General features: G+C 38.0%; 1 protein-coding gene and 1 long non-coding RNA gene across 6 annotated transcripts in view; both read right to left on the reverse strand.

The window, feature by feature from the left end:
* ADARB2 (adenosine deaminase RNA specific B2 (inactive)) overlaps positions 1–24,932 on the reverse strand; it is a 627,544-nt gene that overhangs the window by 400,846 nt on the left and 201,766 nt on the right. The window lies entirely within an intron of this gene.
* LOC139438936 (uncharacterized) lies at positions 2,804–8,476 on the reverse strand. Of its 2 annotated transcripts, none has more exons than XR_011648765.1 (2): positions 8,337–8,476; positions 2,804–2,933 (listed from the first exon to the last, which is right to left on the reverse strand). It is a non-coding gene; the product is annotated as an uncharacterized lncRNA (long non-coding RNA). The 2 variants fall into 2 exon arrangements; XR_011648766.1 differs by lacking the exon at positions 8,337–8,476 and adding an exon at positions 7,087–7,223.

Here is a 24,932-nt window from a genome sequence, read left to right on the forward strand (position 1 = left end):
TCAGAAAGTCAACAAAATGGCTGCGATATTTTTTGTTGTTGTTTCTCATTCACAATTACAGGGTGCTATTCCATTAACAGAGTGATTCAGGTATAAGCTGTATCGGAGACAATTAAACATGAAGAAACTACTATCCCCATAGGTAACTAATTTGTGCTGTGTACCAACAAGAATCTGCTTTACACTTTCATGCCAATTTATAATCCCCAGACTGTGCCATGCAATGTTAATGACTTTTGAAAAGACCCCTAGGACAGAGTTAGATACAGACACACTTGGTAGTATGTTAACTACATGAAAAAAGACAAATCTAACACAGGTGTACATTTCAATTTTTTTTTAGAAGGTGTGATTTGTGTACAGGGGGTTTAAATGCTTTGTAGACAAGAAAAAAAAACTGCACTAGAACCAACTTATTCATTATCATCTTCATCTTCATCTTCTTCATCCTTCTCCTTGTCCTCATCTTTGTCATCTTCTTTGTCAACCTCCTCTTCCTTCTTTTTCTTGCTTTTTTCAGCTTTTTTTGTTGTTTTTGTCACATCAGGCTTTCCTTTAGCCCTGTATGCAGCAGTATCCCTTTTTTATTTCTCCTTCAGCTTAGCACCTCCTTTTCCTAAGGCTGCTTGTCATCTGCAGCAGTGTCATTCCATGTCTCTCCCAACTTCTTCGTAATATTGCCAATGGAGAGGCCACGATGTCTGCTATGGAGCTCAATGTGCTGCAATGACTGTCTGGAGGGAGTGACTTTAAACTAAGTCTGGAGAAGAAGATTTTTAAAGGAAAGAAAGAGTAGGAAAGAATAGTAGTTTGAGACTGTATGTACCCAAGAAACCATTCCTGAGAAACCATTCCCGAGAAACCTGTTGTAGGTGGGACTGTTTGATTAGGTTGCTTTAGTAAGGCATGACCCAGGATGGGTCTTAACCCCCTTACTCGGTTCCTTTATAGTTTTGGGGACTGGCCCTTAGTCAGCTCCTGGGGGATGAGCTCTGAGCTCTTGGGATATTCTGTCTCATAAGAATGTTTTTGTATGCCTGAGGTCTTTGGCCATCAGTACCAAGTATTTGAATAGAAAGCCTTCACTAACAATATGATCAGTGGTGAGTGCCAGTTTTTTGTTCTATGAACAAAAGAGTCTGAGTAGCTGAGATCAGTCATTCAGACATTGCAAGTCTACTCCCAATAAAACCCTAGACACCAAGACACAGCTGAGCTTCCCTGGATGGCAACACTTTGCACATGTTTTCACACACCATTGTTGGAAGAATCAAATGCATCCATGCAACTCCACTGAGAAAGGACACCTGGAAGCGTGTGCCTGGCTCCTCCTAGACTTTGCTACATGCACCTTTACCCTTTGCTGATTTTAATCTATATCCTTCAGTTGTTATAAACCGTAACTGAGAATATAACCCCTTTTCTGAGTTGTGTGAATACTCATAGTAAATCATGGCACCTGTAGGCGATTTTGGGGACCTTGACATAGTCAGAAAACCCTTCATTGAGATAGTGGATCTACTGCTTAACTCTAGAAACATTTATGATAAATTAAGCTTTGTAGATTTAAGTTTGGTGATGCCATTTAGATATCCAAGCCAGTTAGTTAGAGAAAGTAATAGTCTAGACATGTAGAAAAAAGAAGCTTACACAGTAGGAGGAAGAAAAAAGGAAGTAAGAGGAAAAGCTGGTGAGTACATTAATACAGAAGCCATGTTATTCAAGAATGAGATTGATGAGCTGTGCCATATAATGTCAAAAAGTCAAATAAATTAAGGGCCTGAAAAATTGCCACTGGATTTAGTGACAAAGGGCTCTTTTGTGATGTTGACTAATAGTTTCTAATAAAACTGGGCCATGCACAGAAGTCAGAATGCAAAGATTGAGGCATGCCTGAAGGTGTCCAAAATCTTTATGGAGAATGAAGGAGAGGAGCCAGAGAGGGAGGTGTTTTGTTGGTTGTTCAATTTTTTATCTAGCATGCTCAGATGCCGATAGAGAAGATGCTTAAAGGGGGAGAATTAGAAGATATCAGGGGCAGTATAAAATAGGATTCTGTGGTATGGGTGGGAGCAGGAGTTGGGATGTGGTAAACAAAGCACTAGTGGAAGATATCACTTAAATGGGAGTACAGACATCCCTTTCACTAAATGGTTTGAGGGGTAGTGGGAGGTAGAGAAGACATAGGAAAACTATGTAAGTCAAGAGTCAGAAGACAAGCAAATCTTCTCCAAAAAATTCTACTTTTTTCTGTTTAGCAGGAGAAAAATCATTTTTTGAAAGCTCCTGGGGTACAGGGATTGTTATTCATCCTTGTTACCTCCTCAATCATGTACATACTAAGCACATAATGACATTTTGCTTTTGCAAAATAATATTTTTGGAAGAATATGGAGGAAAGATTGGAGGAAGAAAGATAGGAGGTGAGGAGGAGGAGAAGGACAAGGGGTAAGAAGGAAGAGAGTCATTTGGAGAAGGGGAGGACAGACTTCCTGGGCTTAGAGTTCCAGCCACTGTGTTATAATAATTTGCTGTGCCAGTTATGCCCAGATGGTATCAAGAAAAGGCTATGCTTTTTATTCTTCTTCTAAGGCCTATTTTGGTCAAACAGTTTAAAAAGGGAAGTAAAAATTACTGAATAGACCCTTACTCTTCCAAAGTTCTGTAATGGAGGTGACCAAACTCATTATCTCCACTTTTTAGATACAGAAACTAATACTGACATGAGGAGAAACTATAACAGCGAGCTCAATGAGTTAGGTAAAGAAGTGGAAAAATAAAGCAAGGCCAATCTACATTCCCATTCTTGCTCAATCATTTTAATAATGTCCAACTCTTCTTTTAAGCCAGTTGTGATTCTGGAGAAATGGAAGCTATTTGAGTTGAAGCCTCTCCTCTTTTTCAAAGATTGAGTCCAAACCACGTGATTAGATCTAGAAAATTAAAAAGTAATTAAAAAATCTGCATGAATTTTGTTTTTATATTTCTCACCTCTTTAGTGATATTAAATGAAAGATTATAGAAGCCTCCACTCTTCAATGTCTTTTCTATTTCTTAAAAAATATTCAAATAGTTCATCAATAAAAACATAAACAAGTTTTACAGTGTAAAGGGGAAGAGATTTCAGTAATCAATACTTCTGCTATCTGTTAAGATTATACCCAATCAAAACAAACACACAGATGACTTAAAGAAAAATTTGGAAAATGGACTAATTCCTTTATTCCCACCATAGAGCCAGAAGGGAGAGTGTTGCTTAGGTGTGGGAAAGAGGATCAGATTAGATATTGCCGGCCAGAGGCTTATCTATAGTACCTGTCCTTAGAGCAGGGTGTATTTTTGACTTTGTTCTTTTGCTCTCTGTTTATACCCACTGAACCTTGAATTTTTCTTAAAAATATGAGCTTGCAATAAAGGGATTTTTTTTTATATGAGGTTAGAATAGACTTAAAGGTAGAGTTAAACTCAAAACATAAACAAATAAAGTATCCCTGAACACCTAAGCAGTGCCAGAGATTATTTTCTATTTCTGCAAGCAGCTCTGAGAAACCTGGGTCTTGTGTCCCCCTCATTGTGGTCATCACCCCTGAGCTCCTCTGACAGCAAGCTCAGCTGACCAAGTTGCTCCTGGTTCTCTCCGTATACTTGGCAAACACAACGGTATTTGATTTGTTTCCCTCTTCATACCTCTGATCAAATTTCCAAGCCCCTCTTTGTTGCTTTGTTCTCACTGATTTTCCTGGAAGTCCTAACGTCAAAATACCCTAAAAATGTATTCTTTATTCTACCTTTGGCCTGACAATGGAGAACAGCAGCTATTTTCTAAGAAAGCTCATTCTTTTGAGAGTTTCAATGTAATTGTACTGCTTTTGCTGGCTCTAGAAAGCTCTATGGCACTACAGATCTCTGAAAATCAAGAAATATGCTGCATAACACATTTGCACCTAATGACTTGATGAAAGAGTGCATGAGGTATAGTTAATGAAAGCCAAATAGTGCACATGGACAAATATATTACTATTTACTAGGGATCAAAAAGCATAAATCTCACTCCGCCCACACACAGAGACAGTGGCATGTCACTGTCACACAGGCTCAAGTATGATCAATTTTAATGGAATGAATATTCATATGGCTTTGGGACAAGATAATTGGGTTGTGGAATTTGGTTATATAGTCCTTAGAACTATGAGATATTTTAGCATCCATTTCATTTTACAGAGGAGAAAATTGAGCTTTCAAGGGGTTAATAATTTGGCGAGAAGAAAGACTAAATAATGGCAGGTTTAGGACTTTAGCCACAGTCTTTTAACTCAAAGACATGCATTCTTTCCAAATTTGTGTGGGAGAGCTGTCTGGGCATACCGTTTGTTTGGGCACATAAATGGAGCACAGAATTTGGAGAATAAACTGTACTGTGTTTTTAAAATAGACAGAACAGCAGAAAAGGAGTCAACAAAAATATTCCTTGATACAACAAAAATACAAAAAATTAAAAAATGAAAAATAATTGTTTTGAGAGATGACAATATATGATTCAAGTGAAATCATGGTGATGGAATCCTTCCAACCAGGCTGTATTTTGTCAATGATCTAGGACGTGCAGAAGCATGCAGGTTCAGGTCTAAAGCAAAACTGCACAGCGATTGATATGCTTTACACTTTTCCTTTCTTGATGGCACCTTTTCCCTGACCCTACCAAATTGATTTTTCTTTCTTTACTAGCTGATTTTTTCAAAAACAAAAAGGGAATGTTTAGGTACCCAGATGGTATAATTTTTCTTTTATTGATCTAGAGGGCCGAAGGGATGCCTCTCCTCCTTCATATATACCATTCATTGCAGGATCCAGTTAATGCCATATTAATGAAATCTGCTTGGAATAGCCTGCCCTTTTTACTGAGGGATGTTAAGACAAGTTACACGTTAAATGTACTTAGTAACTGGTCTCTTCTCAACACTTAGAGAATCATAGGCCCTTAGAACAATTGTATGTGACTTAGTCTAAACCCTCTTCATTTATTCATGATTAAACTGTATCTTTATGGCTCCCAACTCCTAATTCAGTGTTGTTTCCATTGCATCATGCAGCCTATTTGTAAATCAAAGGCTACTTAGAATATTCTGTATGCAAAGTGAAAAGTACCAGTATTTACACAGCTTCACACAGCATCAACCTCAGAAATCAAAGTCAGTTATAGGGAGCAAGCTGCCTAGAATTTAAAAACTCATCATGTCTGGCTACTAAAGTGAACATCTAAACTAGTGGATTTCACTTTTCTGGGGATTTCAAAAGAAAGGACAATTTGTTTAAGCCAATACTTTCCTTCCTTCTTAATTAGTGCTGTTAGTGTAAGTATTCTTCGCAATTTTTTCAGTAAACTTCAAACAGCCACATGTATATCAAATGCATTTTCTAGTTAGCAATAGATTTAACATGGCCAAGAGCTTTATAAAAATGAAACAAAAACAAAAACATCCTGAAATAATTAATCATTGTCACTAAAAGAATACATATGTTAATGGGCAGAATCACGCTGAGGCTGAACACAGAAAGCAGAACAAGCGCCTTCTTTCTGTCCTTCCACCTCTCCTCTCTGTGCCCATCTCTCCCTGTTCTGGAAGCTATTACATGCCCTGCTGGCCCCAGGATCTTCATGATATTGCCTGGCCCCTGGGCATTTCCAATAAATCACTCCAGTTAGGTCTATAACCGCCCCCAGCCACGTGCTCTGAACGTGTTAAACTTTTATTATCATTTTTTAAAGCAAGAGGTCTTTCTTTAAATGAAATCCTCTGCAGTAGTCCAGAAATAAAATAGAGAGGGAACAAATAGGAGGTGTTCCTTTGGGAAGCATCTCCACCTTTCCTCGGGTCTTGGCAATCTGCTCTTCGAGATCGTTCTTTGCAGCCTTCCTTCTATCAGGACAGAGCCCTCCCGGGGCTGAACGAAGCAAAATCCAGAGGAAAAGGGACTGCATCTGGCAAGGATTCCTGCTGGGATGTTAACAGGAAAAGTTCTTGGGACCAAGATCACAGAGATAAGTTACCAATAACTACTGCTGTACTAGGGTTGCTGGAACATGGTGTCAAAAACAAACTCGTGTAAAGCAGGTACTGAAGTAGATGACTAGAGAGCCAGAGGGAAAAAATAATGATTGATGAGCCCTCGTACTTGAAGGCCTGGAGCAAAAAGGATGTCAGAGAAAGGACAATATCAGCGACCAATCCAAGGGAAGCTAAGCTCAGGAGACAGGGTGGAGCCTAGTTGGGTGCCCTTCTCTGAGCACAGTGTGAGTCCTTGACACAGGCAGGGCCACAGCGAAACCCGCTCTCAGAAGGCACCTGACCTGGGCCTTCTCCCTCCTAACTTAGATGGGTGCTGGTTTGAGTATGAAATCATCTCATCTGTGCTGAGGAGTTACTGACTAATGAAGGATTAAAAGAATCCTCCTGAGTCCATTTTCCTAAAGGTGGAATTACAGTCCCTAGCACCAACCCTGATCAATGAGGCCAGGTTGACGGGCAAAGAGGCCTTTCGAAATTCTCAAGCCACGCTTGACCAGCAAGGCAACCACTGCACATAATTTCTAAGGCAGCCCCACAGGCTTGACTCGCTGCTTATTGCTGTTTAACCCTCAAAAACTTCCCAGCCTGGGGACCCACTGGAAGTAGTAAGAGATGCGAAGATACCAGCCGATCTACTGGTCCTGCCCTTTTTGAGATAGGATGAAGGGAAGCGTGGAGCTGAGCCGACATGGTGCTCAAGCCCAGGGACCTCATTTACAGTTCACACAGACCTCAGAGTAAATGGCGCCCCCTGTAGGCGTGTAGTGTGCAGCTTGCAAGGCAGTGTAAGAGTCCCCGGAGAGTTTGGCTTGGGGTCTGGCAGGGGACTCTCGTTAGATGGTTACAAAGGTGAGAATTAGAGAACACCTTTCATCAATCAATCAATCATTCAATCAATCAATCAATATCAATCAGACTAAGTAAATATATAAGAATAAATAAGTAAATATATAAGAATAAATAAACAGATAAATAATTACTATTAAGGTGAGAAATCACTATGATGTCAGATAATTACCTTCAAGTCAGGTCTGGTCCAATTTGACATTTGTCTCCAGGGGAAATCAAAGACTCCATGTGATCTTTGCGGGTTTACTTATTGACTTAATTTTTCCTTTATTTTAGTTTGTGCTTACCATTGAATCATATTTTTAATGCAAGTATTGATATACTCATTCAGCAAATATTTATAAGGATTTTTGAGGCAGAAACTGTAGATAAACTTCACAGTCTGTGCCAAATCATTCTGGGAACACTCTCAGTGACACGAAAATAGAAATGAGGAAAAAATGGCAAAAGCTCAAAGCACAGAGTTCCTTGTCTGAGACACTTACCCCATTGATAGTGAAATAGTGTCCTCACAGCCCTGGCAATAGGGAGCGAGGCCTCTCTCAATGCAACCAGATACCAGGTGGCTGGTAACATTGGGAAATTACTGTTTTAATCATTAATTACTAAATAAATGTCACTTTGCTGGTACAATACATGCAGTGATTTCTGTCATGAATTGACATCTGTAAGTCATAAATTGCTTAGTTTTAGCTGCTTTTAATTGCTAAATTTTCCCAAGCTACATGGTGCAAAATATTTTGGACTCGGTTCAAACTTCCCTGGCAAAAGAGCGCTTCTGAGAACTGGCAATCAATTACACAAATATTGAATTCTGATGGTTCAACAGTACCGGAGTTTCCAGATCACACAAATGCATTTGGCCGAATCATGTGCACGCAGATTCAGGGGAAAGTAAGGAGAAGGCTCCTTAATCAAAGAGGCAATGCTTATGGGTCTTAAAGTATGTGGTTTCCACAGTGAAACACGGAAATCAAAGGGAAACGATGCTCTAATAGACTTGACAGCCCTCTCGTGAGACAACTCTGTCTTCTTTATTGTTCAGAAACATCCTGGCTTCTTCTCCGTTTGATTTGAAACAGGTTATTCCTAAAGGAACCCACAGTCCTTTCTACCCAGAGGCCTAAAAATACATGCTTTTGATAATGCTGCTAGAGTATGTTAAGAAAAAAGAAAGTATTTGGAGCACAGAGAGAAAACACTTGCACTTTTTTTTTCTCTGCTTAGAGATGATCATAAGAATATCAAGCTATAAGAACTATATACATGTGGACCCAGAGGGGAAACTGCATTTTTCCCCACTTCCCAAAACACAAATCCCACTCATTTCATTTGTAAATGAAATCTATACTCATTTAGAATAAACAGAATCTTAAAATTATACAAATTATAGGTAAAAGAGGTTTACATCAAACCTACTAGCAAATCATGTATTGCGATTTCACTTTAATGATAGTGCTGGCTCTGAGTCTGTTTATCCGCAGATCCTTGGCTCATTCTTCCCTTGCTCTGTGTCTCTCTGCTCTTTTATTTCCGCAGGCCTGATTCCCACAGGCTGCATTTCATTGGCTCAGGGCTGCTGTCCGCTGGCTGGGTTCAACCAATGAAAAGCCCTGAAGGAGGCTGAAGGGCGGGGATGAAGGGAAAAGCCTGAGTCTTTGTCCTCTCTTCCTCTGCCTCAGGCATTTTTTTCAGCAGGACGTGAGTCTCTTTTTCTGGGCTTTGGTCTTGCAGGACTGGACTTCCATAGCTCCATCTACCATCAGGTGACCCTGACCTTTGGGCTCCCACACTGCTTCCTCTTCTGTCCCTCTTGCTCAGGGGTGGCAGGGGCTTCTTGCTGCTGCTAATCTCTAGTTTGCCTCAGTTTCCTTTTGGCTTCTCAGCCCTTTCGTTGCCCGTTGAATTAATCGCCTTAATTAATTCCTCTCTATTTGAAATACTCAAGGTGATGTCTTGTTGTCTTGCTTGGACCCTGACAGATTCATTGTTGTTTCTTGCCCAGCATATAATAGAGATTACAATTACATTTAAAAATTGAAAGCACAGAAACTCTGCTTTATTCAGACTTCACTGTCCCACCAAATGAACATATTCCTTCCCAATTCCACTTCTTCCCTCTCACTTCCTCTGGGTGCAACTGTATACATCCTACTGACGGCTAATATGAAGTACAACTCCCAGTTTGAACCACCTTGCCTGCTCCAGCTACTCTTGGCTCCCCCCCTCCCCGAATCCACCCTGTATTCTTCTTTTTTTTTTCCTTTTTATTTCTTTAAGTTTATTATTTTTTTTGGTCTTTATTTTTTTAATGTTACATTAAAAAAATATGAGGTCCCCATATGCCCCCCACCCCCCTCACCCCACTCCTCTGCCCATATGTATTCTTCTTTTGACGTACACCATCACAAATTGTTAGCCTACAGTTCTAAGTATATAGGTCTTTCCATGTCCCAAAGACAAAGCCACTTCAGAGCACACATCGCATCTTACTGTTCTTTTGTGTTCCACACAATGCTTAATGGTACTTAACTCATTTTGGCATTCAGTAAATTCTTTTGAATTTCAAGCAACTTTTGCAGAAGGGGAATCTTTGATTAAATTTAACTATTTCATATATCTGGCTTCTCTCTCATTTCTAAGATAATTTTTGTGTTACACTATTAAAATACATATATCTTAAATACAACTGTGGCTCACTCTGCCTTCCTTACAGAAGTGGGGGATAAATTATGTATTAGAGAATGTAGCTTCCATGATTTCTTGATGTGAATGAGAGGCTTGATCCAAAGAACCACTAGTACAGTCTTCAAAGTTACAAGAGAGAAAATGGACCTTATTATCAAAGCATGCATCCCTGCATCAGATACATTAGGGCTATAATGCAGAAAGTACGGTTTTATAAAAACTTACATAAGACATATGTTAATAAAAGAATCAATAAAAAATCTTAAAAATAAAAATTCAAAACATTTTCTTGTCTATATTTTACATATTCTATAATATTAACTCTCAGAGACTAAGGTCCAGAATCCTTCAATTCTTTGTACAACATTAAATATGATGCCCAGTGACATAATTCATAGGATGAGAGATGAGAGAAAGAACTATCCCAAGGTTAAATTTCAGTATGGGACATATACAATATGTTTCAGGGAAAAAGGGCTTTTCTTCCTTCTTTATCCACATCAAAACATCTGTAAAGAAAGCCATCCTCTCCATTTTTTCTTAAAATGCCTGTAATAGAAAACCATCCTTTCTCTTGGGAGGGCTTTCAAAAGGGAAAGGGGATACATATATCATTTAGGAAATCTTGCATTTGTGTTTTCATCCTCATCAATGAAGAGATCCTCAACCTTACTTTCATGCTGATTCCTAAAACCTTCTTGCTGTGCCCTCTAAAACTCACACTTTATTATCAGCAAGACCCTCTATATCTTCAATGTTTTCCCTAAATATTCTCTTCACCTTCTCGAACTTTGATGTGCATTTGAGTCACCTGAAATCTTACGAAAATGAAGATTTTGAATCCATAGGTTTGAGGTGTGGCCAAAGAATTTGCATTTCTAATAAGTTTCCAAGTGATGAGGATGCCTCAGTGTGGCTAGTCCACAGACCACATTTTGAGCTGCACAGCTGTAACCCAAGGGTTTGCAAATTGGGATCTGTAGGCCAAATCCAGTCTCCCCACCTCCACTTTTATAAATAAAGTTGTATTGGAGCACAGCCAAGCTGGTTGTTTAAACCCCTGAACTTGCCCTTTCCCTAACCACAGAACCATCCCATACTGCTTTGATGCACATACGCTCAAATCACCTGTCTTTGTTGTAGATTTTCTGCACACTTTTCCTCATATTGATCATAGATCTTAGCACCTGGCACTGCTTCTCTGTACCTTTATTCCTGTCATCATTTTTTTTTTTAAGATTTATTTCTTTCTCTCCCCTCCCACCTCCACCCCGGTTGTCTGTTCTCTGTGTCTATTTGCTGCCTTTTCTTCTTTGTCCGCTTCTGTTGTCAGCGGCATGGGAATCTGTGTTTCTTTTTGTTGTGTCATCTTGTTGTGTCAGCTCTCCATGTGTGCGGCACAATTCCTGGGCAGGCTGCACTTTCTTTCGCGCTGGGCGGCTCTCCTTACGGGGTGCCCTCCTTGCGCGTGGGGCTCCCCTATGTGGAGGACACGCCTGCATGGCAGGGCACTCATTGTGCACATTAGCACTACGCATGGGCCAGCTCCACATGGGTCAAGGAGGCCCGGGGTTTGAACTGCGGACCTCCCATGTGGTAGATGGACGCCCTAACCACTGGGCTAAGTCCGCCACCTGTCATCATTTTTGGTGACCACAATATCCAAGAAGATAATCTGGAGTTTAATTCTATGGAATCTGGCCTCCAAGGATCTTGTCCTCCATTAACCAATTCCCATGAACACTACCACAACCTGTGCCCCGCTGTGTAACTGCAATTTTAAGCATCCCATTCTCCAAGTACCACCTCTTTCCTTTTCATTACCTCAACACCAGCAATTCCTTGAATTCCTCCCTGACTCCACACCTCCAATCTGTTGTCCCTCCCTTCTTTCCCGTGTCTACCACCCATGTCCCAGCCTTTAGTTTAGAATCTCCGGAATCCACAGGCAACTCTCAACTCCCTTCATACTAATTTCTTCCATCATGCTCAACTGGAAAAACCTCAGACCTCGAATTACCCTAACCCTGGTTAACTCCAATTCACAATCTATTTCAGGTTTACTACTGAGCCTTTGAAATTTGGCTGGAGGCAAACAGCTAACCCTGCCAACTCGTTACTTAAAATGTATAGCCATAAACCTCAGCCAGTGCTGCCACCAATCCACACATTTCCTAGATAATTTCAGTTAATCTCATTTTCTGAGGCGATTATTTCACAACTTCTCCTCTCTCAGCTCAATCCTTCAAAACTCCATTTACCTTCCTCATTCTTAGCTGATGTCCTTGCATTTTTAAAAGAGAATCTCCCTATTCATTCACCCCAGGTATGCCCATTCCCCTTCATCTGAACTTAATGCTCTGCCTTCCATTCTGATTGAACAGAAGAGCCATCTTTGCACTGCTTCCCTTTCTGTCTCACCATCTCAGGGGCTTTTCTCTTCCAATTATACTTTCTCTCTTGCACCATCAGATTTTACTTTTTTACTTGGTCAACTACATTAACATAAAATCTCCCATCAAAAACCAACAATATGACCCTGCTTGGACCCCCAATTTTTTTTGCTATACCCCACTGTCCCCCATTTGCAGCAAAATTCCTCACAAGATTTCCTCTCCATCTATCCTCTATAGAACTCATTCAGATCAGAATTTTTCCCTAAACTTCAATAAGAGGAGATAAATGACCTTAGCAAGCTCACCAATGACCTCCACATGACCTAACACTTCATCTTTCTGGAAATTTCAGCAACTTTTGGCATTCTTTCTGAAATATTTGTTCTTTTGACTTCTAGGATACCATACTCTCTTGTTTTCCTTCCTTCTCACTTGCCATTTCTTGTTGGTCTCTTTGTTAGATACATTTCCTCTTCTTGTCCTGTGAAAAATGGACTGCCTCATGTCTCAGACCTGGGCTGTTTTCTCTTTTCTACCAGCATTCATTCTTTAGATGACTTCATCCTGTTCCATGGTCTTAAATGTTATATACTACCTATATATTGGCAAATCCCCAATTTTTATCTCCAGCTGAAATCTACCCTGATTCCAGGATCATGGGACCAACTGTCTACTTGACGTCAAACTTGGATATCGAGCAAACATATTAAATTTCATAGGCTCAAAACCTGTTCCTTCATAGCCTCCCCATCTCACTAAATAGTAACTCCATTTTCCTGGTAGCTTAGTCAGTAACAACTCCATTCATCTTCAATTTCTCTTTTTTCCCCACACCCACATCTAATTCATCAGTAAATCCTAGAAATTTTGAAAAATCTATCCCCAAAATGTCCACTTATCACCTCTACTCCTACCACTCTAAGCTACCATGATCTCTTTCTTAAATTACTGCTGTAGAAATTTTTGGCAGATTATATTTTCTAAAAATCGTACAGCCATATTTCCAGTACCACATTCTCCTCCAGATCCTTGCCACTCCCTCGTCAATAGGTGACTTCAACAATAGAATGCAGCCGAGGTGACTCGGAATGCCTTCTGAGGCTAGGTTAGAAAGGTGATATGGCTTCTTCCCATCACTCTGTCTCTGTTGCTGTTTAGGCTCACCTGTGAAAACCAGCTACCATATTCTCAGGACACCCAGGCCATATGGAGAAGCCACAGGTAGGTGTTGCCACTGGTGGTCACAGCTAGGGTCTCAGACATGTGAGTGAGCCTTCGGATGACTTGACCCCAACCTTCAAGTCACCCCAGCCATCCCTGAGTGGAGAAGAGATGAGCACTCTCTGACAAGTTCTGCCCAAATCACAGATACATGAGCAAAATAAATACTGTCATTTTAAGGCACTTACTTTTTTGGTAAATTGGTATACAGCCATAATAACTGGATACCATCTAACTGACTTTTAAATTCCATTCTTGTCCCTGCCACAGCCTATTCTCCATGTAATAGCAATGCAATCCAGATCATATCACTTCGCCACTCCAGGCCTTCCAGTGAGACTTAACATCATTACACATGACCTGGGTCTCTTTGGCCTCCTCTTAACTGTTGTCACTCTAGCTTAAGCCATACTCACTCCTTTGCTGTTCCTTAAAAATGTGAAGCATAATCTTGTTCTAGGGCCTCTGCACTGGCATTATTGCTGCCAGGAACTTCTTGCTCCTGAGACCCCCCCACAATACTACCCTTCCCTCCATTTAGGATTGTGCTCAGATAGCATCTCCTCAATCTTCTATCTAAACTCATATCCCTAACCTTGCCCAAGCCATTGTGACTTCCTTTATCTTGCTATAGATTTCTTCACAGCACGTACCACTCCCTAACACATTATGTATTTGATTATTATCTGGCTTATCCCACTAAAAATTAAGTTCAGTGATAGCTAATACTTTGCCTGTTTAGTTTATTCCTGGAACTCAAGGGCTGACACATAGGTGTTTGTTAAGTCTTTAGTAAATGGCATATTTTTGTAACTTTAAAAAAATTTACTTTTAATTGTGGTAAAATATATAGAACATAGAAATCATGTTGACCATTTTTAAGTGGACAATTCTACAACATTAAGTACATTGAAAATATTGTAAATGTTCATTACTATCTATATCCAGACTGTTCTGATCATCCCAAACCAAATTCATACACAGTAAGCAATATTCCCCATCATCCCCACCCCTGACCCCTGGTAAATGCTAGTCCACTTTCACTTTCTATTAATTTGCTTATTTTAAGCTTTTCATATAAGAGCAATCATACAATATTTGTCCTTTTGTGTCTGGCTTATTTCACTTAACATGATGCCTTCAAGATTCATCTGTGTTGTAGTAAGAACCAGCACTAAATTTCTTTTTATGACTGATCATACTGCACTGTATATACTATATTTTATTCATTCATTTGCCCACATATTGGATAAGTGTTTTTGAGTATTGAGTAAAGTAAGGTAAATTCTTGAAAAGATCTCCTGCCTTATTCACACAAAGCTTTAAAATGCTGATGCACAAGAGCTGCACATAATACATTTTCAAAGTCCAGAAGAAAAAGATGTGACCTCCAAAGAAATACCAAAAATTCACTGCTGGTCATGAAGGACTCTATTGCTTTTTATGGAATGCAAATTATTATGATAGAGAGATAAAGAGCCAGAATGAATAACATTGTAATATGGATACAGGTTTGGCTACTAAATTTTGCAAAAACTTGTTCTTGAAGCTGTTCCTGACAATGTATCAAGCTACCTACTCCTATCATGTCAGTGTGTATCAGGAGGTCAAAATATTTCCCAAGATTCTTCAAGTACCTTGGGTCTATGACTCTGTGAGGGATTCCACTGAGGCAAAGTCCACTCTGGGGGGAAGCCTACCAGAGTATCAGAAAGACTTTTATATTCCAGAAGTAACCTATCTTAACACACAAATTCTCTTTGTGGATAGGACAAGTACATTTAGTTTAAACTGTAACACAGGAATATAAATGTTGGATAATAGATTCGACTCTAGATTTTGACAGAAGAAGGACACTAGGAGCCTGGAGGAGTGTGGCATAGAGGTCAGTGTTGACAGAGGAAAGGGACAAGAAATTAAACCAGGACAACAAAAGACAAATTCAGCTACTTTACAATTTTGCCTTGGGTAGGACCATAAAGGATTTTAGATTTTCTATATACTTGAAAGAGCTCTTCATCTTAAAGCAGGAAATACAAATTACAGACTACAAAAGGGAAAAACGATTAAAAAATATAACACAAGGTGTTCTATTTTCATCACTGATCAGGTTACTTTAGATTGGTGGCTTCTCAGAGGTGCTCATACCTTCATTTCTATCAGAGCAGCTCTTTTATTCTCTTACCTTTCTCCCAGATTCCAGGCAGCTTCCAAAACTTGCTAACTCTACTCTTCACTATATCTTGTTACCAATAGGCAAATCCTGAACCTCATGTTGAGTGCTAACAGTAGTTTCCTAAAGTAATCTTTCATACTGCTATCATATAAGTCCCCTGAAAATGCAGCTCTGATAATACTACCCCCTGTTCAAAGACCTTCAATGGCCACCCTGGAATTCAGAATCTTCTAGAATCTGGCTCCAAACTCATTTCCCAGCCTGGTCTCCCACTGCTCCCCTTGGTATCTTCTGCTACATGCTAATTCAACTTCACCACTTCTACTTTTGAACAAAGGGTTTCCATATTTTGCTTTGCTCCTGGTATATGAAATCCTATTACCTACATCTCTAAAAATATGTGAAAGCAGATCATGTTACTATCCTGCATAAAAACCTTCCACTGTTACAATTGCCTTCCGGATAAAACTCCTGCTCCTTAATTTACTTAACAGCACCAGCAATGATGGTCTTTCAGTGCTTCTTTTTCCAGTCCCCTTCATCTAAATACCATGTATGCTCCCTATGGCCTCTAAGTGATTATTTCTTCTACTTAGAGTATTCTCTTTCCCAATTCTCCTTTCCTCTCTCTCTCACACCTACTCTAGCCTAGGCAACTTTTTTCAAATTCATCCTTTCGATCTCATGTCTGGAAACCTAGACCAGGTTCAGAAGTCCTGCTCTAGGCTATTTTCTTAGTATCAATTCTTAGAACCAAGAGTTCTCTGATCATAACCTTATCACATTATATTTCACAGTCTTCTCTAGTGCACATGGATCTTTCTCCAGGATAAACCATATCCGGGTTTACAAGTCACAATACAAGTCTCAATAAATTTAAAAATATTGAAATTATACAATATATCTTCTTGGATGACAACAAAATGAAGCTGTAAATCAATGACAGAGGGAGAAAGGGAAAATTCACAAAGATGTAAAAATTTAACAATGTACTCTTTTAAACAAAGAATAGATTAAAGAGAAAATCACAAGGGGAATTAGAAAATATCTTGAGGCAAACAAAAATGAAAGTACAATATACCAAATCTTATAGAATGCAGCTAAGGCAGTACTGAGATGGAAAATTTATAGCTCTAAATGCTTACATAAAAAAATACGAAAGAATTCAAATCGGAGGCCTAATCTTAAAACTGGAAGAACTATAAAAGCAGAACAAACACAACCCAAAGTAAAAAGGAGCAAAAGAGGATACTATGAACAATTTTATGCTAGTGAGTTAGATAACATAGATGAAATGGACAAATTCCTAGAAACACAAACTCTCTACACTAAAATCAAGAAGAAATAGATCTCAATGAACTAATGACTAGTAATGAGGTTGGATCCGTCATCAAAAAGCTGCTAACAAAGAAAAGCCAAGGACCAGATGGCCTCATTGGGGAATTTTACAAAACATTCCATGAATAATTCGTACCAATCCTGCTCAAACTCTTTCAAAAAATTGGAGATGAGGAAACATTCCCTAATTCATTCTATAAGATAATATCACCCTCATACCAAAGTTCTTGTGGCAAAGATGCCACAAGAAGTGAAAACTACAGACCAATATCTTTTACGAATGTAGATGCAAAAGTCCTCAGCAAAATACTAGCAAACTTAATCCTCATGTTAATGAGATTATACACCTTGATCAAGTGGGATTTATCTCTGGTATGCAAGATTGGTTCAATACAAGAAAATCAAATAATGTAATATACCATGTATTAGCAGTCAAAGGGGTGTTGATGCATAGTAATAGATACCTGCTAACTTTCATAAAGGGTATTTATTTGGGCTAGAAGCTTATAGTTACAAGGCCCTAAAGAGTCCAACTCAGGGTACTATAAGAGGTACTTTCTCACCCAAAGCCTGTTGCCATATGTTGAAGCAAGATGGCAGCCAACATTTACAAGGGTTCGGCTTCCCTTCTTCCTCTTAAGGCTTCAGGGATCCAGCTTCTTCTGATCTCAACTGTAAGTTGGCATAAGGCTCATCTCTTTCTGGGTTCAGCTGCTCTGCTCTCTCCACAAGGCCAGCTGTGAAATATAAGGTGAATGGCTTGGTTCTTTCCCTGGGGCTCCAGTGTCAAAAACTCAACTTTCTGTGTTCTCCTTCTCTGTGTATTTACTTCTATGTGAGAGTCTGTTTTATCCCTACCAAGGGGATAAGGACCTAACCCAGCATGCTCTAATGATGTGATCAAATAAAAGCCCTAATCTTGGTTTAATAATGTAAAAGTGAAACCTCTGAGTCTAATACAATCTAATACACCCTAGGGAACAAAGCAGTTTACAAACACAATCTAATAGCTACTTTTGGAATTCATAAACAATATCAAACTGCTACACACCACATCAACAGAATGAAGGGGAAAAACACATGACAATCTTAGTTGATAAAGAAAGGCATTTGACAAAACCTACCACCCTTTTGCAAAAAAACAAAATAAAGCACAAACACATGGAAAACTAGGAATAGAAGGAAACTTCCTTAATATGATAAAGGAATTATATGAAAATTCCACAGCTAACATCACAGTTAATGGTGAAAGACTTAAAGCTTTCACTCTAAGATCAGGAATAAAACAAAGATGCCCACTGTCATCACTGTTATTCAACATTGTACTGGAAGTTGTAACTGCAGCAATTAGGCAAGGGAAAGAAGTAAGAGCATTCAAATTGGAAAGGAAGAAGTAAAACTTTTCCTATTTGCAGACGACAAGATCCTATTGTGATAGTTAGGCTAATGTGTCAACTCAGCAAGGTAACTGCGCCCAGTTGTTTGGTCAAGCAAGCGCTGAGCTAATTGCAATACAAGGACATTTATGGACTTTAGTTATCAGTGAGTTTACTGAATAGATGGCTGATTACATCTATGATCAACCAGGGAGATTGCCCACAGCAGTGAGTGATGTTTTATCCAATCAGTTGAATGCTTTAAAAGGGAAAGTGATTTCAACATTCAGAGAGAATTTCCTAGCTTGTCTGTGGACAAGGTTTCATAAAAGACCTTCATTGGACTTTCATTGGAGCCCCTGGTTTGCAACCTGCTTGCAGAATCTGGACTTGTGCATCCCCATGGTCACATGAGAGAATTTTATAAAATCTCATAGCATTTACAGATATTTCCTGTTGATTCTGCTTCCCTAGAGAACCCTGACTAGTGTAACTATACGTAGAAAATCCTGAAAAATCCATCTCAAAGCTCTTAGACCTAATAAATAGATTCAGCAAACTGACAAGACAAAACTCAGAAGCATTTCTACAAGCTGATAATGAACAATTGGAAGAAGAAATCAAGAAAAAATTTCCATTTACAAAAGCAAATAAAAGAATCAAATATGTAGGAATAAATCTAAACAAGGATCTAAAGGACTTGTATACACAAACTACAAAACATTGTTAGAAGAAATCAAAGACCTAAATAAATGGAAGGAGATTCTGTGCTAATGGATTGGAAGATTACATATTGTTAAGATGTCAATTCTACTCACAGCAATTTACAGATTCAATGCAATTCCAATTAAAATTCCAACAACCTTTTTTTGCAGAAATGCAAAAGTCTATCATCAAGTTTATATAGAAGGCTAAAGGACCTGGAATAGCCAAAGCCGTCTTGAAAAAGAAGCACAAAGTTGGAGGACTCACACTTCCTGATCTTAAAAGTTATTACAAAACCACAGTAATAAAAAACAAAACAAAACATGGTACTGGCACCAAAGGCACACATAGACCAATGGAATCAAATCGACAGTTCAGAAATCAATCCTCACATTTATGGCCAAGTGATTTTTGACAGTGGGCAAAGACCACTCTATTAGGAAGGAAAATCTCTTTAACAAACCATGCCGGGAAACCTGGATCTCCACTTGTAAAAGAATGAAGGTGGACCCCTACTTCACACCATTTACAAAATCAACTTGAAATGGATCAAAGACCTATTTTTAAGAGCCAGAACAATAAAACTCCTAGAAGAAAATTTAAGGGAAGCATTTTCAGAATCCTGCATTAGGCATTGGTTTCTTAGACTTAACACCCAAACACACAGAACAAAATATATAAATGGGACTTCATTAGAATTTAAAAATTTTGTGCATCAAAGGACTTTAACATGAAAGTAAAGTGACAACTTATACAATGGGAGAAAATATTTGGAAATCACATTTCCATTAGGATTTAATATCCAGAATATATAAAGAAATCCTTCAACACAGCAAAAAAAGACAATTAAAAAGTGGGCAAAAGATTTAAATAGGTCCTTCTCCAAAGAAGATATACAAATGGCCAAAAAGCACATGTAAAGATGCTCAATTTCATTAGCCATCAAGGAAATGCAAATCAAAACCATAAGATACAATTTTACAACTATTAGAATGACTACTATTTAAAAAATGGAAAATTACAACTGTTGGAGAGGATGTAGAGAAATAGGAACACTCATTTACTGCTGGTGGGAATGTAAAATGGTGTAGTTGCTGTGGAGGATAATTTGGAGGTTCCTTGGAAAGTTAAACGTATATTACCATGTGATTTGGCAATCCCACCTCTAGGTATACACCCAAAAGGATTGAAAGCAGGGACTAGAACAGATATTTTCACATTGATGTTCACAGTGGCATTATCTACAATTGCTGAAAGATGGAAGCAAAATAAGTGTCCCTTGTGGTAGATACACACAATGAGATATTATTCACTTGTTAAAAGGAATGAAGTCCTGATACATTCAACAACATGTATAAACTTGAAAGACATGTTGAGTAAAATCAGCCAGACACAAAAGGACAAATATTGTATAATCTCAGTGATATGAAATAGAATAAGTAAACTCATAGAGTCAGAATATGGAATATAGGTACTTGGGGATGGAGTAATAACAGGGATTAAGATGTATAGAGTCTGTACTTGGTATGATGGAAAATTTTATTAATGGATGGTGGAGATCGTAGTACAACATTGTGAATATCATTAGCACTGAATTATATATTTGAATATAGTTAAAAGGGGGAAATTTTTGGTTGCATATACTAGAATAAAATTTTTTTTTAAAGTCCATGGAACTGCACAGCACAAACAGTGAACCCTAAGTTTAACCATCTACTATCATTAATAGTACAATTATAAAAATGTGCTTTCATCAATCATAACAAATATACCACACCAATGCAAAGTGCTAATAATAAGGTGGTATGGGGGAACACTGCATGGCTCTTTCTGTAAACACACAACTTCTCTAATTATAAAAAAAAAGAATAGAAACAAGAATATAATTATAAATGAAAAATATCCAAAGTCAAATTTTCTTACTGGTCAGATTAACCAGAGTGAAATTATGTTTTTGTTTTTCTTTGTTTTTTAATTTTAGTTCAGTTAATTTCTATAAAATTTAAATGCTAATATAGCTAACACTGTACCAAGAACAAATAGAATTTATTCTAGAAAGAAAATAGAAGTATAGGACTCTGGATTCAGACTGACATGGTTTCTACACCTTCCACTTAGTAACTACTGTGAAATTGGCCAAGTTATTTATGTTCTCTGAACCAGCTCCTCAACTGTGAAATCCAGATTATAAAATACCTTTATTATGGGGCTATCATGTCAGTTACATGAGATAATGCTTGAAAACTACTTAGCTTAGTATTGGCTCAACAAATGTGAGCTGCTATCTATAATTGTTAACTAATTTATTTCCAAGACATATGATAATGTCTAGCATATGTTAGGTGCCTAATACATCTTTTTGGAGTCTGGATCTTGGCATATGCTAGAGCTGGATTCAAATCATGGCTCTGCCAGTTAATGGAAGTTATTTAACTTTTCTTGTCTGACTTTGTTCATTAGTAGAAAGAGGATAGTAACGCCTAGCTTGTACAGTTATAGGAAGTTATCAAATGGACAGGAGAAAATGTATGTAACAGCACTGCTCTTTGCACATAGCAGATGCGCAAAAATGATGTTATTATTAATTATGCTCATTATTGTTATTATTACAGTCCTTCTACACAAAAGTGTGTCTGCATTCTTCAGCCAGAAAAAATCACTTTTTTTGCCAAACTCCCGAAGCTCTTTGGACCTCTCTTATGTTGTATACATATTCTAGATATTGTGATTATGTCGTGTACATGTCTCATCTCCCACATTAGATTATAAATTTCTGCTGGCAGTAGATTATCTTAATCATCTTCTTAACCTCCTTGAAAACTTAAATAGTAAGAGACAGTTAGTAAAAGTTAGTTGAATGAAAAAAAGACCACTATACAATTGGGTCTCTTTGGGAGCAAATAGACCCCTGCACACACACATCCACATGTACAGAAAGAGAGAGAGAGAGAGAGAGAGAGACAGAGACAGAGACAGAGAGAGACAGAGACAGAGACAGAGAGAGAGACAGAGAGAGAGCCACTTCTAGCTCAATATGGTATTAGAAGTCTTCATTTCCATTATCATCAATCTTTTTTTCCTATCTGTTTTTAATGCCAGGGCTTTATACTAAAATCAATATCTATTATTCAATAGAGATTGGGTGGACTGCAGTGTGAATTCAAGATCTCATGTTCTTAATCACCTCATTTCAAGAGAATTGGGGTAACTGTTTTTTCCAGCTATGCAGACCTGTTTGCGGTCCCAAATCTCCATCCCACTCTCCTGGTGACCTACTTGTAAACAACATTTGTGCATTTTCTTCCCTAGCCTGCTGTGACAGTTTGATATTATTACTGAAGTCCAAGAAGAAATAATTATGCTTGTAAACTGGTCTGTTCTGGGCATGATACCCTTTGATTGAATTAAATTCAGAGGTTTCAATTTTACTTGATTGAATTCAAACTAGGGTTTTGATTGGGCCATGTCAGTAGGACATTGAGTCCCTGCACCTTTGGTGGCAGACACACACACAGAAAATGACACAGCAGAGGAGAGAGCTAAGTTTTGTTGCTGAGGCCCTGGGGAGAGAGTCAAGCTGTTTGCCTGATAGTTTACAATTGGCCTTGTGGAGAGAGCAGAGCAGCTGAGTTTGGAAAGAAACGAGCCCCAGGAAGAGAGATGAGCCTATGCCAGTCTACAGCTGAGATTGGAAGGAGCTGGGACCATGAAGCCATAAGAGAAATGGGAATGTTGAATCCTCACAGAGACTGGCCTCCATCTTGCTCCAACATGTGGTCAGGGAAGTAACTTACTCTTTATGGCCTTGTGACTGTAAACTACCTTCAATAAATAACCTTTATAAAAACCAAAAGATTTTTAGATACTTTGCATTGGCAACCCTTTGGCTGACAATATACCTACAAAGCTCTTTACTTTCCTCTCTGGCAAAGGTGTCCTTACTATCTCTCAAAGCATGCTAATGCTAAATCTTCCACTAAAATTTTCCTGAGGAACATATTAAGTTCTTGGTCTTTATATTGCCAAGACCCAAAGCATCATGGTTTCTAATTTATCCCATAATTATTTGCACATTTCTTAATTTATATATGTGGGTCTATTTATGTGAATAATTCTGGCTTCACTATACTGACTCTTGTGTCTTTTCCATCTCCTTGCCAGAATAAGGAGATAGAAAGGGCATACAACTAAATTTAATGGTCATTCATCACAAATATAATACATGGGCATGTATGTAACAGGATATACTCCCTCCCTCTTTTTATGTAGTCCCTCTCCTTCTATGTCTTCTATATGTTTACATCCACTAATATACGTGGAAGTTTTTCATGTAGCTTGAAGAGTCTAGATAAGGAGGAGAGATGAGGGAAAGCAAAAAGGAAATTGGAGCAATCTCTTGTACAAATTTTAAATTAATTATGAAGCATTTTTTAAAAGGGTCTAATTTCTGGCACCTGGGTCAAGAAAGGAATTGAACTACCACAATTTGGCAAGTAAAATATTGTGATATCACTCTGTAGTTTTTCTGGTAACGTCAAACTACTTAGTTTTGTTTCTGTTTTTCCCTGTTTTCTGTGATTTGGTCAAGTTAACTCTATATTATACTTGTCATATACCAAAGGTACTTATGTTATCAGAGTATTAAGAATTAGTATTTCATCTGAAGAACATTTTTGGAGATAAAAGGGAAATTTAATCTTTTGTGTGGGAAAGCTCTAGATTTTAAAAATGCTTCTACCTGTTTAGGATACATTAATTCTTATAATGATTTCTAATACTCTACAATCCTAATTCTTAAATCTCTATTTCTGTTGAACTTTCTTCAAAATGATAAACCCATGGTTTCAGACTTTTGTGTGTAGGTCAGTCCAAGGATGAGACTAAAGAGTTAAAGAATTCTGGATATATTTTTGTGATTTTTTTATGTCTCTTCTGGGTAAGTTAGTCTAGGTAAAACAAACAAACAAACCCAAACAAAAAACTGTGAGTATGTGCAAGTGTGGTGCTTGCACATATCTGTGTGTGTATATCTCACTGGAAAATATTTAATATTTATTTACAAGATTGGTTTATTTCATGTGAAGGTTTCACTCATACCATATATGGAGGGTAACCAATTGGTGGGTTTGCTGAGACAGACGCAGTTTATGCATGGTATGCCAATGTAATTTTTTCTAGCACCCCTTTATGCACTCAATAGAGTCCTGGTTTGGACAATAAGTTATTTTATCACTCTATACTGAGGCCTCCTTTAAAGGATAGTTCTAAGAAATTGTGTACTTTTGGGCAATCTTCATTTCTTTTTCTAAGCTGTTACTCTGAGGAAGTCATCCTAATTGCTTTCCCTCGATCGCTATGCCTATGAGAAAGTAAGGATATTTGGAAAACAGGGACAGAGTTTTAGTACTAATAGTGGAGAGGGACTGTAGGGAGGAAAAAGGTATATTTAATTTTGGTAAACCAATTGCCATGTGGCTCGGGGCTTATTTTTTAAAAGCAGATGACTTGAGGAATTATGACTCATCATTAGTTAAAAAATTAGCGTCACTTTGTTAGATAAGGCAATTTGCATTCTAAGATGAAAGTTGAATATTATACACTGTTTACACTTAACTATTTTACCTGCTAAAATCTTAGATTACATTAATGTGTTCTTTTCTTAAAAGTTTTCTTACATGAGAGCTTCATTATTTTAAATTCTAAAGATAATGTAATTTTATGAATATACATAATGTGACTATGATTGGCTTAAAAGGAATAAGGGACCAGAAATGAACATATAAAAATGTAAAGCAGTCTTGTCAGAAAAGAAAATAAAAGCCCAGGTAAAAGGCAAGCACTTTAAATAAGAGCTTTCCTTAGTTTAAGCATTACAGGAAGAACAGGAATTCTCAGATTTCTGAAAGTGAAATAATGTAAACTATCATTAAATGCAGTGATTATAAAATTTGAGGGTGGGGTGATTAAGAATCTTTTTGATATTCAAATGAAATCTATGGATCCTCTCCTTAGAAAAATAAACCTCCTCACAATTTTGTATATAAATTTGTAAGATTATAGTCTAAAATTCCCAAAAGCCCATCCATGAACTTCTGAATTCTCTTCAAAAAACCTG

Source organism: Dasypus novemcinctus, chromosome 5, assembly GCF_030445035.2.
Source record: "Dasypus novemcinctus isolate mDasNov1 chromosome 5, mDasNov1.1.hap2, whole genome shotgun sequence".
In the NCBI taxonomy this organism is placed as follows: domain Eukaryota; kingdom Metazoa; phylum Chordata; class Mammalia; order Cingulata; family Dasypodidae; genus Dasypus; species Dasypus novemcinctus.